Below are 16,842 nucleotides of genomic sequence, written 5' to 3'. Positions count from 1 at the left end.
CAGTCTTATCAGACTGCTGGCTTTTTTCCCTGCTCTGACTCACTCGTTACCCTCAAAAGGACACTGTGTAATTTGGCTGTGTGAGCCTGTATCACACATCAGATTGGCACATAACAGGTTTAAAGCCTGAGGTCTTGACTTTCTCTGGAAATAGGAGAGACGTTATGCAAGAAGTTCTTATAGAAATATTATAGTTCTTGTGTCACTGCTGCTGCTGCTGCTACTTTGCAAAATATGATCAGACGCAGGGCCACTATGAATGTGAATGTCTTTTTACATTTCAGTGTGCACTAAGGCTGTATACAACAAATTTGGTGGGATACATGTCTGAAAATATATATATATTTTGCATATTCAAGAGGTAATAACAAGTTGGATACCTTTGAGAGACCACAACTGTATTGTAACAAGTAAAACTATATTTTTCAATAAAGCAAATGCAAATATGGACACCTTGGCGAACTGATTGTAAAGTACTAGGACAGAGAAAAACATTGCTTTTGATGCTCTTGCTGAAATGACTCATTCGACCCCCCGAAGAGTGATCTTCATATCAGTTTACTTACCCACAGAAAGCTCCTCAGTTGGACCCAAAATATGACATGAATGTTAATGTTGCCATTTTCAGTGCAGAAAGGTGGCCTTTCAGAAGCTATTTCTGAGCCTAATTAAAATCTTTTCTTATGGGTTTATATTTAACATGAGCTTGCTGATGTGAGAACGAGTTTGTGACCTCCTGAGAATTACCTGCATTACAGCAAAAAATGCTTCTCTCAGGCTTCACACCAAAAACACAGGTGACAATCAGATTTCTTTTATGGCTGGGTCCATGTGTTTCAGGTGGGAGGACATTTTCGGAGCATGGGTCAATGTGTCACACAAGTCACAGGACTTTGTTTACTGATTGGCTGTGGCTAAAATTTGTGTTTGGTTTAGACTTGGTTTGAAAAATAAAAGTGACGCTTCAAATACAGGAACAAGTATGAAAAGACTGCTTCAGTTTAATTTAGGGATGTCTTGCATTGAGGGCTTATTCCACAGCAATGAGGGCTGGGGATGCATGATATTGGATTTTTGCCAATATCAGATCTGCCGATATTTTCAAACTAATTTTGGCTGATTGCCGATGCAGATATATGCACATTTTTCCCACTTAATTGCGGAGAACATCAAGTTTCTCCAGTAGTGAAATTAACATATTATTATGCCTACTTTTATAATGGTGGCTCACTGCAGACTGCTTTTCAAAATGTACACATTCACTAGACAAAATAAGAGAAATACTTCTGACTGAGATAACATGTAAAACCTGTACAAATGTATTGTCAAGTAACACTTTCAAACAAAACTGTAAAAGCATCCTACTTCAACAAGCTCGGACGATGCTTTCTCTGAGACAATCCTAACAGCTAACCCATAAATTAAATCATCTTCTCAGCCCATAATATCAGCAGGAATGTTGCAGGCTTGTTGTAACAAAGGTATAAATGGCACGTCTGTGTTTTGTGCAGTGCATTCACAAAGGAAGAGTTAAGTCTGTATTTTACTCAAATTTACTGACATTATCCCCCCCGGATATGATGCGTATGGTTAATAACACTTAACAGCACTACTAGCAGTGATGTACTGTTTAAACATCCTTTTTCTTTTAAATTGGATTTAAACAAATGAACCAATTCTGCCACACATTGTCACATGTTATCCATCTCATCATCTTTTGAGATTTTCGCTCTTCTGATGGATTTGAAATTGCTTTTTCTGCAAACGAGTCTCCATGCTGTGTAGTAAGATGAGCTTCCTGTACCCAAAATGCTATCAGAACTTGTATTTGTAATTGCCATGCAGTCTCCATAACTGACTGGGACAGAGGTAGAAACAAGGTGCAGAGAAAACAAAAAACCTAAACATGCCCCCAAATCACAGAGATGCTGATTTGCAGTGGACTGATATTATTATATAACCTCTGTCTTTGGCGAAATATGGTAGGTAATTTGCAGTGGAATTTTTACTTGACAAATTACAGATATGGCAAAGTTGCACAGGATTACGAAATGACCCCCACAATTACCAGAGGTCCCCTGGTAATGCTAATGGCATGTCAGTAGGGCTGAAGTCACAGAAAACACTTGAGAGATGGCGAAAACTTAGACAAGAGATTTTTTTGCTTTGACCAACAACAAAGTGGAACTGTTACTGAAAGTTACATGATTATAATAGCTGGTCAAGGCGTCAGAGAACAGATTGGAAGTTGTTGCAATGCAAATACCGTGACATATATAGAGAAATACAGAGACCATTATCCAGAGATGGGGACTCGAGTCATTGTGACTTGGACTCGAGTCGACTCGAGTCGCTGTTTTGATGACTTGTGACTTGACTTGACAAAAAATAAAAGACTTGAGACTTGACTCGGACTTGGAAGTTAAAGACTCGGGACTTGACTTGAGACACGATGACTTGAATGACTTGAGTGTTATTCATACCATGTTTTCAGTTAGAATATAAAATTAATAAATTAATTTAATTACCCGGTAGGAGCGTAGGCTGAGAATGGCGTTGTCATGATTGGATCACTACCCTGTCAATCAGTCATGCCCTCTCTACGTACCTTACGTGTTTATTGGAGAAACACGGCCTCTTATATCAGATAGGCATGAACATGTCGGCGGGAGGGGTACCGAGAGTCATCGTCTTCAGCTTTCGGAATTACCATTATTACAGCAAAAGAGGAACAGCACAGTGCAAGACATGCGGCATAAACATCTCGGACAGCCAGGCGACAACTTCAAACTTTGTTCGTCATTTGAAGAGCCATTCTGCCCAGTAAGTGCTTGTCAATTAGCTAATATTATCTGGTTAGTTGGTAGTTAGCTAACGTTAGCTTGATACAATACGGGGGTGGGTTGGTTTGGTGGAACTTGTTTTTTAATTTATTTGCTAACATTAACCCCAGAAAATGTGAGCAAACATTCCGACCGGTTCATCACAAGACCGGCTGTACGTTTTATGAACGAGCAACACAGGGTTAAATGAGCTAAATGGGTGATTTTGGCCGCTGCCTTGGTTAGTGTGTGTGTGTGTGTGTGTGTGTGTGTGCGCACGCATGGGGTCGTCCCTGCAAAGTAAACATTGCAGCGATGAAGTCAGTGTTTACTGACAGTTACTTATATCTCGTCTTTTCACTTTATTAAGATCACATTTTGCAGGTAAAATTACAATAATAAGGTGACTTGACTTGGACTTGACTTGACCTATTACAGGACTTGACTTGACATAACCTGTGACTTGACTTGACCTGACTTGACTTGACTTGCCCAAGAAAAAATGACTTGGGACTTACTTGAGACTTGAAGGTTAAGACTTGAGACTTACTTGAGACTTGCACATATGTGACTTGGTCCCATCTCTGCCATTATCCATTACTGGAGGAAGCCATGGCAATGGGACAGGAGTAACAGTTAACGTTATCACAAAAGGTATGTAGGCCTAGCTATAATGTTTTGGCTTGACACCTCATGACTGATAAGACCCAATCATGAAGCAAATGCAGCTATCTGTGTCATTGTTTTCAAACTAAAACAGTGCAGTGTTTTTAAAGGTCTCCATTTTAGAGTTTCTAAAATGCCAGAGTAGCATGGTCGCTTGGCGTAAACACAGCAATAGTTAAGCATTTTAAAATGAAAATGTATTCCTGTGGATGTAACCTTGGTTGTTTGCTTGCTTTCCTTATTTCTGTCTCTGTTCTCGTGCATTGATTTGCCTAAGCTGAACAGCCAATCAGAGTGATTTCACTCAGACAGGGCTCTCCACCAATTCAACATGCTGCAAAAACCTGCCTACAAAGGCTAACTAGTGCTAACTGTACAGGACACACGCAAAAACCAGGGCCACAGATGTTCACCGACAACCTGACACTGGCCAACAGCCAACCGTCAGCCTTGTGTGTCAGAGCCATAGGTCCAATATTCACTCTCTTTTAGCTCTGTTTTTGGTCTCTAGTAACACCTGAGGGAAATATCTGTCTCTTTCACTAATAAATGCTCCACTATGTTCACTGGCTAGTCTCGAACTTTGCTGCTGAGCAAGGAGTGTGCCGTGACTTTTTAAGAGCTCTGAAAACACGGCACTCTAATGTACCATACAACACAGTGAAATTCCAGGACAGTAGAAAGGTATGAAAAATTAGTAGGGATGCACCGAAATGAAAATTTGTGGCCGAAGCTGAAGCCGAATATTATTAAACGCTTGGCTGAATACCGAGTACCGAATACCGAATATCATTGTTTAGTTTTTCATTAGTTTTTGCAGATGAACCCCCTCCAGATTAGTGTTGTCACGGTACCAAAATTGGGACCCACTGTGCGATACCAATGAAAATACCATGGTTCTGAGTAGTATCACGATACCACAGCGAAAATGAGGCAGATGTGCCTTTTGTCATTTATGAAAAGATAAATCACTTTTCTATAATACATCAATGATATTTCAATGGAATAAATTACTTATTGACTTATTCATACTTCAAAAACAGCATCAATCAGTGATTAACATAGGGGGGATCAAAATAAAATAAATAAATAAAATAAGAATCAACCAGCCACCCTCCTCCCATGACAGTCCCTTCATAAGTAATGAACAGTCCCTAAAGTGCGGTGAAGTTTGTGGGCCGGTACTGCCAGAAAGAGTAATGTGAACAGCTTGTTTCTCCTCTGACACGTCACATAGACCTGTGTTCGGCTGGCTCGGCCAGGTACTTCTGGGCAGCCATGATGCCAAGAAGTGGATATTATTGGAACCGACTTCTCGGTCGCCAGTGAGCCGATGGCCGCCGTATTTGACAGGAATACATTACTGTCTGTGTCTGTGACCCCCGTTTAACCCACAACCGGTGGGATTCGCCTTTTGTTTCTGCTGGTGGTTGAAATCTGTAGGCTGCTCGCACAGCGAGTGCGGTGATGGGCGGATCGCCACACTGCCGACATTTTATTCCGCCCGTCATGGCACGCCGTTTGATTGCATTATCAAAACACGCCACTATTATTCGGCCTCGCTTTTAACTTATTCCACCAAATGTGTGTTTTTTTGCAGTATTCGGCCGAATATATTTGGTTACCGAATATTCGGTGCATCCCTAAAAATTAGATACTGCCAAAGCCTGTGCTGCAGCTTAAAACAACACAGGTGAACCACAACGGTAAAGCTGCAGGTCAGCTGGTGGGATTCGCCTTTTGTTTCTGCTGGTGGAGCTCCATAGAGCCAAGGGGAACTGCACATTCAGGTGTAGATTCATCACTACCAGCAACCCCTTTGTTTTTAAATTTTCATTGATTTAGTTTCCTGAAAAAATGATTTATTATAGCTGCTTTAATAGGATGTAAACCTCTAACAATGCTTCCTCCAAGGAATTAACCCAAACAATAAATTTTCTGACAACACCTTCACACACCTTGAACGTCTTTAAAAATAAAGCACTCAACCTAGTGTGAAAGGAAATTGCTCATTTAAAAAGTAATAATTACGAAAATGTTCAAGTGATGCATTTAGCAAAAATGTCAAACACTCAGTAGTTACAGCTTCTCCACTGTCTCCACTGTACCCTCAAAGCTAGGGCAGGCTGTTTATTTTAGCTTCAATGGGCAAAAACCCCATAATAAACTCTAAGCATATTGTAACTCAAGAGGACTGAGAGAACACTCGACTTCTGCACCTCCTCTTGGCTGTGTTTTAAGGTTTTAGAGAATCTAGTTTATGAAGACAGTCTTTGCCCAATCACAGCTCATTTCAGAGAGAGGGCTTTTCTACTGGCTGCTTTACAAATGCACATGCATGTCACTTCAGTGAAAGCCTGATTTAATAACAGAGGAGGATGAATTCTTTTTTTTTTGCTTCTTCCATTGAATCATTGGATATTGCAACACTGAACAGTATGAACATACAGTTCATCAGTGGTAGAATGTAACTAACTACATTTACTCAAGTACTGTACCTAAGTACAAATTTGAGGTTCCTGTACTTGAGTCTTTTCTTTTCATGGCACTTTCTCCTTCTACCACAACATTTGAGATGCGTGCATTTTCACCATTCATTCTTCTTTTATAAACACAATTTCATGTGTCTGAGATGTTGTCTGTCCAAATGTATTGTTTATACATCTGGCCCCAGATGTTCTGTCTCTCGCAGTGTGTGGCTTGCTATCTCGAGTAAAGACAAGATGGAATGTAATGAGGTGCCTCTGTGATGTTTTTGACCTCGCTGGGCGCGCTGAGACACGGCGACGTACTTTACTTCGACTCGCTCCCTTCTCATCAAGTCTGTCAGTCAACTGGATAACACAGAGAATTGAGAATCAGCAGCGTCAGCGAGGACGTGATGGAGAAACTCTCTGCAACGTCTGACCCTCCTCTACCCTGGCGCAAGTCTCCAAGGCTCTTGTTGCCATGGACACTGTGAATGAAAGCCTATAAAGCGCAGTGGTGTGGCTCTGCGGTGCCATCACACTGAGCACTTAGTGCTTTGTTGTTGTTATTTTTCTTTTTATTTGGTTTATTTAAATCAATTCCCCATGTTGGATGTATTCTATTCTCTTTCAATCAAATAAACAGAATAGAATATTTCATGTATTATATTCAAAAAGAGGTAAATAAAACTCAAAGTGAAGTTTTATATACTCCTTAATGAATATACACACATTGAAAATCAGTAAAGCCTCAAATGACTATGTAGCCTACGCTGACTGTACACTACTTGCAGTGCCTTTGCACTGAGCACTTAGTGTTTTATTGACAGATAAAGTTAGTAACTAGCTGGTGAACATAGTGGAGCATTAAGCAGCTAAAGAGACAGATATTTTATTCATGAGTCCAAAACCAGAGACCAAGCAACCCAGTCACCAGAATAAATGTTGGCATTGTGCATTTCTTAAAACCATGGATAAGTTACATTTGTACATTATTATGTAGTGCATGCATTAAAACTTAAAGTTTTAACACGTGGTTGATGTGTGGTCAAATTTAGGCACAAAAAATACTTGGTAATGGTTAAAAGGTCATGTTCTGGCCTAAAATACAAAGTTTGGATGGCTAAAAAGCTGCAATGTTACAGTAAAAAAAAACTACCACTATTAGTGGCGCTATCCCTGCTAGAGACACAGCATTGTCTTGAAAAAAACAACACTTTTTGTGGCACTATCCCAATAGGAAACACAACAACAGGCCAGTAGGAAACAACCATGTTTGGCGTCTAAAAACCCACTGAAACACAGCGATGTGCTGCTAAAAACAACTACTTTTGTTGGTCTCGAACAGTGGTCTGCAGCTTGGCAAACTTCTCACTAGGGATGGGCAGCACAAGCAAAAACACTATTCAAAAATCATGGCAACTATTCGACGATTTTTCGAATAATCCCCCCCCCCTCCCGGAGCCACGCACACAGAGATCCATTCATCATTACGGCCGGGCTCCACCGGCTGCAAAGCGTCACGTCAGCGTAGCGTCGCGGTGTATTCATTTGGGCTCCACTGACTGTGTATGGACGCGACACGTAGAGTTGTTCCACACGGAACTTTTTGATGACTGTAGTAGTCTCTGCATGTTTCTCCTGTTTGTAAAAGAGCATCAAACTAGCTGGTAGCCCATCTCACACCGCTGTAGCAATCCTATATTGCCCTTGTGCGGTTAGGAGCTGAATTGCATGTCAAATAAAGGAGGGAAATAAGACGGCGAATAGTAATAGTCGCATTAAAAAAATCAATTTTTCAAAATAAAACGACTATTCGAAAATCGTGACCCATCCCTACTTCTCACCATCCACCATCCCCTCCAACTTGTGATAAAAAAAGTCAGCTCACATACTACATCACTTTATTAATGCTGATATGATACATATGAAAGATACAAATGTTTCATGTTGGTGGTTTGAAGAAATGTACAATTACATTTTCCTCTGGCGACTGGACAGAAAGGAAGGTGAATATTGAATTTACATTTTTCATGCGACTAGAAACACAACTTTTGCTAATTTTAAGTGCGTAAATTAACAATAGTTTACTTTATAAAGTGGTAATACACTTGGCATTTGCCACTTTATTAGGTACACCTGTTCAACTGCTTGTTAATGCAAATAGCTAATCAGCCAACCAGGTGGCAGCAATTCAATGCATTTAGGCATGTAGACATGGTCAAGACGACCTACTGAGGTTCAAACTGAGCATCAGAATGGGGAAGAGATATGATTTAAGTTTCTTTAAACATGGCATGTTTGCTGGTGCCATACGGGCTGGTTTGAGTATTTCAGAAACTCCTGATCTACTGGGATTTTCACACACAACCATCTCTATGGTTTACAGAGGATGTAAAACATAGAGGATGTTTACAGAGGATCCAGTAAGCGGCGGTTCTCTGGGCAAAAATGCCTTGTTAATGTCAGAGTTCAGAAGAGAATGGCCAGACTGGTTCAAGATGATAGAAAGGCAACAGTAACTCAAATAACCACTCATTACAACCAAGGTCTGCAGAAGACCATCTCTGAACCAACAACACGCCCAACCTTGAAGTCGATGGGCTACAGCAGCAGAAGACCACACCAGCTGCCACTCCTGTCAGCTAAGAACAGGAAACTGAGGCTACAATTCGCACAGGCTCACCGAAATTGGACAATAGAAGATTGGAAAAACGTTGCCTGGTCTGATGAGTCTCGATTTCTGCTGTGACATTCAGATGGTAGGGGCAGAATTTGGCACAAATAACATGAAAGCATGGATCCATCCTGCCTTGTATCAATGGTTCTGGCTGGTGATGGTGGTGTAATGGTGTGGGGGATATGTTCTTGGCACACTTTGGGGCCCCTTAGTACCAACTGAGCTTTAAACGCCACACCTGTGTATTGCTGCTGTCTGTGCTCATCCCTTTATGACCAACGCTAACCCATCTTCTGATGGCTACTTCCATCAGGATAACACACCACGTCACAAAGCTCAAATCATCTCAGACTGGTTTCTTGAACATGACAATGTTCACTGCACTCCAATGGCCTCCAGTCACCAGATCTCAATCCAATAGAGCACCTTTGGGATGTGGTGGAACGGGAGATTCACATAGTGGATGTGCAGCCAACAAATCTGCAGCAACTGCGTGATGCTATCATGTCAATATGGACCAAAATCTGAGGAATGTTTCCAGCACCTTGTTGAATCTATGCCACCAATTTTTTTTTTACATATATATATATTTTTTGTCTTTAATGGACAGGACGGTTAAGTGTGAAAGGGGGAGAGAGAGAGGGGATGACATGCAGCAAAGGGCCACAGGCTGGACTCGAACCCGGGCCACTGCGGCAACAGCCTTGTACATGGGGCGCCTGCTCTACCACAAGGCCACCGACGCCCCTATGCCACTGAAAATTAAGGCAGGTCTGAAGGCAAAAGGGGGTCCAACCTGGTGCTAGCAAGGTGTACCTAATAAAGTGTGCAATAAGTGTATGTTAGTGTACTGTTTCTTGTTTATTTTGCTGCCCCAAGTGGCCAACAAGAAAAATCAACTGATGCTTTTTAATTATTTTTTTTACTTCAGATGAAATCCAGATGTCCCCCAATACACCTTTTTTATTCCACCCAGTTCTTTTATAGCTATTTCAAACCAGTGGATAAAACATTTAAGTTGCTGACCTTTTGTTTCAGATATTTTTATTTAATTCCCATTTGTAATTTTATCCTCAGACATCTTTAACACTGTCTCCTGATCTGAGTTAAGCCTCTCCTTATTCAAAATAAACTTGTTAACTTCAAGTCTTTTTTCTCTTCACAGCTCAAAAGATCATGTTCAGCATTGTGTAAGGAGCTGAACATCAGGTGTTCTAATTTTTCTCTCAGTTCAGTAATCAAATCTGGCTCCCACTAGTCAGGGTCTCCTATTTCCCAAAAGAGAACATCTTATCAACGTTAATGAAGAGTGAGAATGAAGTTCTCTCTGTCTCCCTCAATTGTTCTCTGCTTAGCTGCCTTTGACGTAAAACTATTTTGGCCGGCAGAGTAGCAAAATACAATTAAAAAAAATGAAGCAAACACTGATGTTTTCTCATGTGATTTAATTTGATTCTAGTCTTAACGCCATGGAAAAGAGTCATTACTTTGGGAAGTTTCAAAGATGCTAATTGTTTTGGATACTTTAATCTGGCTCAGTCAGAGAAAAAGCAATATGTATACTTTCTACCAAAAATAACACCATTTAAGCTGTGAACCATGATGAAGGGGGAGCATGAAGGTTTGGCACTGTTTTCTACCTCAGGGTCTGGACAACCCACAACAATAAGACAATCAATACATGTGTAATAGGAACACTGCAGAAGATTATCAGGGCAATTGTGAGCAGGGTTATAGAATATCTGTGACATACTGTTTATTGACAATGATGAGATTGATGGACATTTGAGTTTTGTAAAAGGCTAAATTTGAGAGTCAACTTACAAAAATAATAAGGCATATTGATGGCTCCAGAAACCCCATTCATCTTAATAAATGTGGCACTCTAATAATAACATACACAGTCACGTTTTTGCTCGCAACAACCTTTGCAAAACACAGAAGGTATAACACCACTATATATACACACACCGAGAGAAAGGTTAAAGTTATTTGAGTGTATAGGTTTCATTTACAAAAAAAGGATTCTGGCAGAGCAGATACAAAGAAATGTGCCTGTTGTGTTGTTTTCTGTAGATGCTCATATAGTCAAGGTAACTACCACAGGGCTCCCAGACACAGAGTGACCCCGAGGATTCGTCAACTGCAAATCTGTCCAAGAATATGCATAACTTAAGTACAATACATAGCACTTTTATATACAGTCAGAAGCCAAACAAAATATTTCCAACAGCATTATAGAACACAAAACAATATATTAGGCCAAGGCAGTAATTATATGTCCACCACCCAAATATTCATGCCTTCCCTCAAATACTAACAAAAAATATGATTTAAAAAAAAATCCTATGCTACGACAGGCAACTACATGTCCCTTTCAGAATAATCATTAACAAATGTAAACAGAGTCATAATTAAACTAAACAAATTGCCACTATTATTATCACAGTTTGTAGTATAATGGTGTACTGCAGTTCTGCATATGGCTGTCCGTTTTTGGTGAAAAAACGTGGGCCAATTTCCGAGTGTTAATAAATCAACTAGGCTTGGGCGGCATCACAGTATCACACTATACCAGGGTAGGGCTGGGCGGTATACCGGTTTGTACCGAAAACCGGTATTTATTTTCGTTATGATATGAATTTTTCATATACCGCAATACCGGTGAATAGCCCAAACAACGTCCGGAACGTGCGCGGCGGGAAAGTGTTTCAGTGGGGACCCATTTCACCGCTGCACACCACAGGCACGCTTGAGCGGGTGAGAGTGAGAGCAAAGAAAAGTTTAGAGGCGAGAATGGCTGCCGGAGAGAGTCCTGAAAGCAAAGCAACTGTACACGATGACCCAGAAGAACTCATACCAAAAAGAGCAATGTTTCCCCTATATGCAACTAGCAGCGGCGCACCGCCGTTTACAATTCTCCTCTGCCCTTTGTATCGCGCACGGCGGAGTTTCTCCCCGATGCGCGCGCGCACACACACACACACACACACACACAAAGCGCACACACAGGTAAGCACACTAGAGCATGGCTCGGACCGCATTTTCCTGACCGAAGACGACCCGTCCCGAGTCCGAGACAGTTACGGCCGGGCTCCACCGGGCACGTCAGCGGCACAACACGTCTGCAGCGCGAGTCCCGTAGCAGCTCGCCCCCCTGTTAATCAATTACAGCGGCTCCACCAGCAACGGGAGCGGCGCGACAACCCCTGTCTGTCGCGCGACAACTCTCTATTTTACGCGGCTCTTCTATTTTTGTCGCGCTACACTCCCCTACGCGACCCTCCAGCAGATAAAAACTACATGAAATAGTGTGCTAAACGAGCACAATGTGTTTTTAAATGAATAAACCATTATCAGAGGTGATATGTGATGATTTTTTTTCATGCATTTACCCATGTTTATCCGTGACATTGTGTAAATGTCTGTGGCGGACATTTAAAAGCGAGTAGATGACAAACAGTACAGTAAACTTGTAGATAACTCAAATATATGTAATAACTTAGGTGGAACATGCTTTAGCATTTCATGGCTCAGCAAACGGTAAACAACCCCGCTGGCTTCTCTACGTGTTGCTTCCGTATGCAGTCAGTGGAGCCCAAATGAATGGAGCGGAGCGTGTGTTGTGTTCAGGCGTTGTCAGGTAAATAACAAATTCCGGCACTTGAATAGGCCATAGCACAACACAGCAGCATGTCAAGTTGGCCGAACCTGAGCAAAATACCGTGAAATACCGTGAAACCGATATGATTTTTTCTTAAAACCGTGATATGAAAATTTTGTCATACCGCCCAGCCCTATACCAGGGTATTTAGAAATCCCTACGGTATGATTTTCAATACCGTCCAAAATACAGATGCTCATCTTTGTATTAACCTCATACTGGAGAGGCCATGCTAAGGATGTTTTTCATGCAGCACATATCACTCGCCTCCAGAGGTCAGTGTGGTGCAAGAGGCAACTGAGCTAGTGGTGGAGATAAGCATAACAGGATCAACTGTAAACAGCTGACCTGTCTCGTGCCCGCAACAGCAAAGAGAACAGAGAGACCATAGAGAAAACAGCTTATTTTCACATCTAATTTGGTGAATTGAGGGTTTATTTGACCACACCAGAGTTGGTGATTGCTGGAACAATGGACTAACTAACTAAAGGACTAACAAGACTAACCAAGATGGATTTGGTGAAAATTATTTTGTGTCTGTCGGGTTTGAATGAAAAGTGTTTTCTCGTAAGTTAACAAGGCACTTAAGCCTGGCGCAGTTGTGTGAAAGATTCAATATATTAATGATTTGTCTATTTATGAATATTTAATAAACAGACAAAGATAAAAAAAAAAAAAAAGATTCTGTTTTTTGACATTTTGTGACTCTCTTGTGCATTTATCTGTATTTATCGTACTGTAAAAGTTGAGAGAGTTTGGGTAATGTAGCAAACCTGCCGGTAGCAAGGAAATTCCAGGAAGGTGTGAAGGTATGAAAAATTAGATATCACCCAAGCCTGCAATCAACCATCACTGATGTTAGCTTTCATAGCTAAGTTACCAACCTGCAGTTCATTAGCCACACATTCAACCAGCAACCAACAATGCACACAAGAATCCACACAGGAATTCCAATGGCCTTGTGAACTCGTACCTCAGCAAATGGCAAATAAAGTCTTGAATGTTGAACAATAGTGCTAACAAGTGTATACAACAAATCTGAATGTCTTTATAGCATTATATTTGTCAGAGAGCCCAGGTGAAGTCTGGTTAAGTGTCCATCGTGTATGTTGCTTATTATGCGTAATCTATGTAGACAGTAGAGGGTAAAAAAAAATCAGTAAAGTATAGTGAAGTATACTACTACAAGAATAATAAAATCAATTGTCTTTTCAGTCCTGTAGATACAGTTTGCTGCAATGAAAAGGTCCTGTTTCCTCGGGTGTGTCTTTAGCCGACGAAAACCACAAAAATAAAACTCCGTTTACATGCACCTGCTGTGGCAGGCAATGTCAAAGAGACACACAACAGCTTGAATAAATCCGAGAAACATCCTGAAAAGGTCTTACTAACACAAGTGCATCTGGCATGACGTTTAACCCCGGTCTGTTTTCTTTTGGGTTTTCAAAATGGCGCTCGGCCAGGTGACGTTCAGTGGACTAATTATGGTCACTTACTTCCTAATGCTGTGACTTTTTCTGCATCGGTGTCAACTTCCAATCTCCATCTTCGCTCGTTTTAACGGAACAACAACTCTTTACATTACATTACTTGCCACGAAGTGCAAAAAATATACATTTGGCTTGTTGACCTCTTTGCTAATTCTTCCACTTTCAGCGCGCACAGCCAAACTTCTCTCTCTGGCGCACGAGCTCTGAGTAACCAATCAAAAGAGAGGTCAGCTGGGGACGCAAATTATTACAGTTATTTATATTTTAATATTATTTACTTTTGTTGGATTCATTTTCATACAAACATTTGATTAGAAACAATAATAATAGTTGAATTAATTTAAAAATGAGAAAACATTTACAGGCGGTGGTCGGGTCATTTGGTGGGAGCTCGAGCGCCCCCTGCATGTTTGATCTGTGCTCTCGCTTTCCATTATTGAAATAATTAGCTCTGAGGCACTGCCTGCAGAGATGAGGTAGACTCAGGAGTATGTATAGCAAAGGTGGAGGAAGTATTAAGATACTTTACTTAAATAAAAGCACTCAATGCTGAAAAATGGCCCCTATGACTAATGTACAGTATGTTGTAGTCTATCATTAGATTATAATTACTCCTGCAATATTGTAAAAGCAGGGGTTTTATTGTTGTAGCTGGTTGAGGTGGAGATGATTTTTAAAGTAGCCTCTTTTGAGTGGGACTGCGACTAATGATTATTCTCATTAGGGACACAACTGTGGGAGTGGAAATGAGGCTTGTGCATGTGTGCCCAGGTCACATAGTTTTAGTCATGAATCGACAGAGTTGTGTGCATCAAGCCTCTGGTCTGACAACACACAAACTAGCTGTGGAAGACGTACTAATTCAGATCAAAGCGTACTAACACCACACTGTGAAAATACTTCACAACAAGTAAAAGCCTTGTATTTCCTAACCTTACTTCTGTAAATGTATGGCAAGCATCATCAGCAAAATAAAGGCTACTTTAAGTATGAAAAATTAAAGTATTAATTGTGCAGTAAAATGTTCACTGTCAGTGTTTTACTATTATATATGATGTTTTGGATTAATATTACTGCTGCATTAATGTGTACGTTGCATTCTCCTGCCATAGATATTTAAGGTTGTGCTCATTTTACCTCCTCTATATACTGTTGGGTAGATTAATTGACAGCAATGCAGCATATCCTACAAGATCATCATATGTTTGTCCTATAAGTACAATGTATCTCAAGTCAAAGTCAACTTTTCACAGTATCAGAAAAACAGCCCTGTTTTCAGCTTGTGACGATGCTTTTTCCAGCTGATCCAAGAAGGTTTTTTAAAGAGTTTATTTAGTTTAAGAAGCAGAAGAATTTCACAACACATAAAGGAACACTTCCAAACATTTAATACCAACACATCTGGAGGGATGTGATTTTCACGAAGAAGAAAGGAGATGAAAAACTATAATCTAAAAAAGTAGTTAAAGCTGTAATTTACCTCTGAGATGTAGTGGAGTAGAAGTATAAATTTACATATGGAAATTTTCAAGTAAAGTACAAGTACTTTGAGTTAGTACTTCAGTACAGTACCAGTAAATGTACTTAGTTACATTCCACCACTGGCACTATAACAGTGGATAAAAGTGTGCGAGTGCTTTTATGGGTCTGCCCAAGTGGCCCAAAATTTGTGTGGTTTAGAAAGAAAAAAAAACCATGCCAGTGCTGTGCCGGGGCTCAGCCCAGACATAGGGGGGGTCTGTGGGCATGCTTCTGTGGGGAGATTATTTTTACCAAGTACAACAGCTATATGCACCATTTTTGAAGCCATTTGAGATAATATCGTGCCTGTTTGGGAAAAAAACATCATAGTTGCCAAGGAAAAAACTCATACTGTAGATCCTACGTTCTTTGTATCAAATTGTTCTCCAACTGTCTTCATCATTCTGAAACCACAACACAAAAAATGTTACGGATGACTCATTTCAACTCTGGCCTCCTAAAAAGACTCAACACTTGTCTGATGTCTTTTATAAATTGTATAACATAGGTGGGGTAGGGATTTCTTGTAAACAGCATTACTAATCTTGAAACCTGTTTATGATACTCTGGAGTAGAGTTCACAGAAATGTTTAGCTGACAAATCTACTACATCCATATCCATGCCATCATAATCTGGGTTGATCTAATTGCAAATCAATATTAGGCCTACAGAGGCTCATTTACCCAATTAGATTAGATTTCTGTAAGGAATAGCATAGACCCAGGGCCTTTGAGACAATATGGGCTGGAGCCTCAAAAACTATCCCCCTGCTCATCCACACCCTGATCACCTCAACCCTCATCACCTACCATGTAGCTGTGAAAGAGAAGGTCTCAGCACTGACGAATCATCTTTACCCGCAGCTACAGAAATATCAGATACATCCACATACACACAGAGGCATTATTTCCACTGAACCATGCCAGTCTTCATTCCATGTTATGGGTCGTAAATTATGTGAAAAGATGTTGTATGATGGTCATATCAGAATATTTCCTTCTGCTTCTGTGGCAGGATTAACGCTGTTCTAGATATTATGTTAAAGGGAGCTGCGCACTGGATGCAAGTTGTCACATCAACCCCCTAGAAGTGACTACAAAAAGCCAGACAGGGCACAGGTAGGTACACCTTTGTCAACATTTTTGTGAGTATCAAGGGCCTAGGTCAAGGATGTATGAAGAGAACATGGATACAACGTAAGAGGCGGGGCATTCCTATAAAAGTTGCTCAGTGGTGCATGAAGCCAGAAACTTCCTGGGCATAAAACTACTTGCATCTGCCATCGTGAGCCCATAGAGCAAGAGCACTCAAGACTTCTGTCGTCATAACTTGAATGTGGATAAAATCATTTAAATGTGCACCTATTCTATAGACTCTCCAAATGTTATTGAAACAAAAAAATCCTTTACAGTGAAACGAGTCACTTCGCAAAAGTTGTAACTAGGGTTGCCACCTTCAGGGTGCAAAAATAAGTGTTGCTAGCAACCTCATGCCCAGGAGACAATTTAACTGGGGGATCCCGCAGTTTTT

Source organism: Epinephelus lanceolatus, chromosome 22 (genome assembly GCF_041903045.1).
Source record: "Epinephelus lanceolatus isolate andai-2023 chromosome 22, ASM4190304v1, whole genome shotgun sequence".
Classification (NCBI taxonomy): domain Eukaryota; kingdom Metazoa; phylum Chordata; class Actinopteri; order Perciformes; family Serranidae; genus Epinephelus; species Epinephelus lanceolatus.
Note: the sequence above shows the minus strand (reverse complement) of the source record.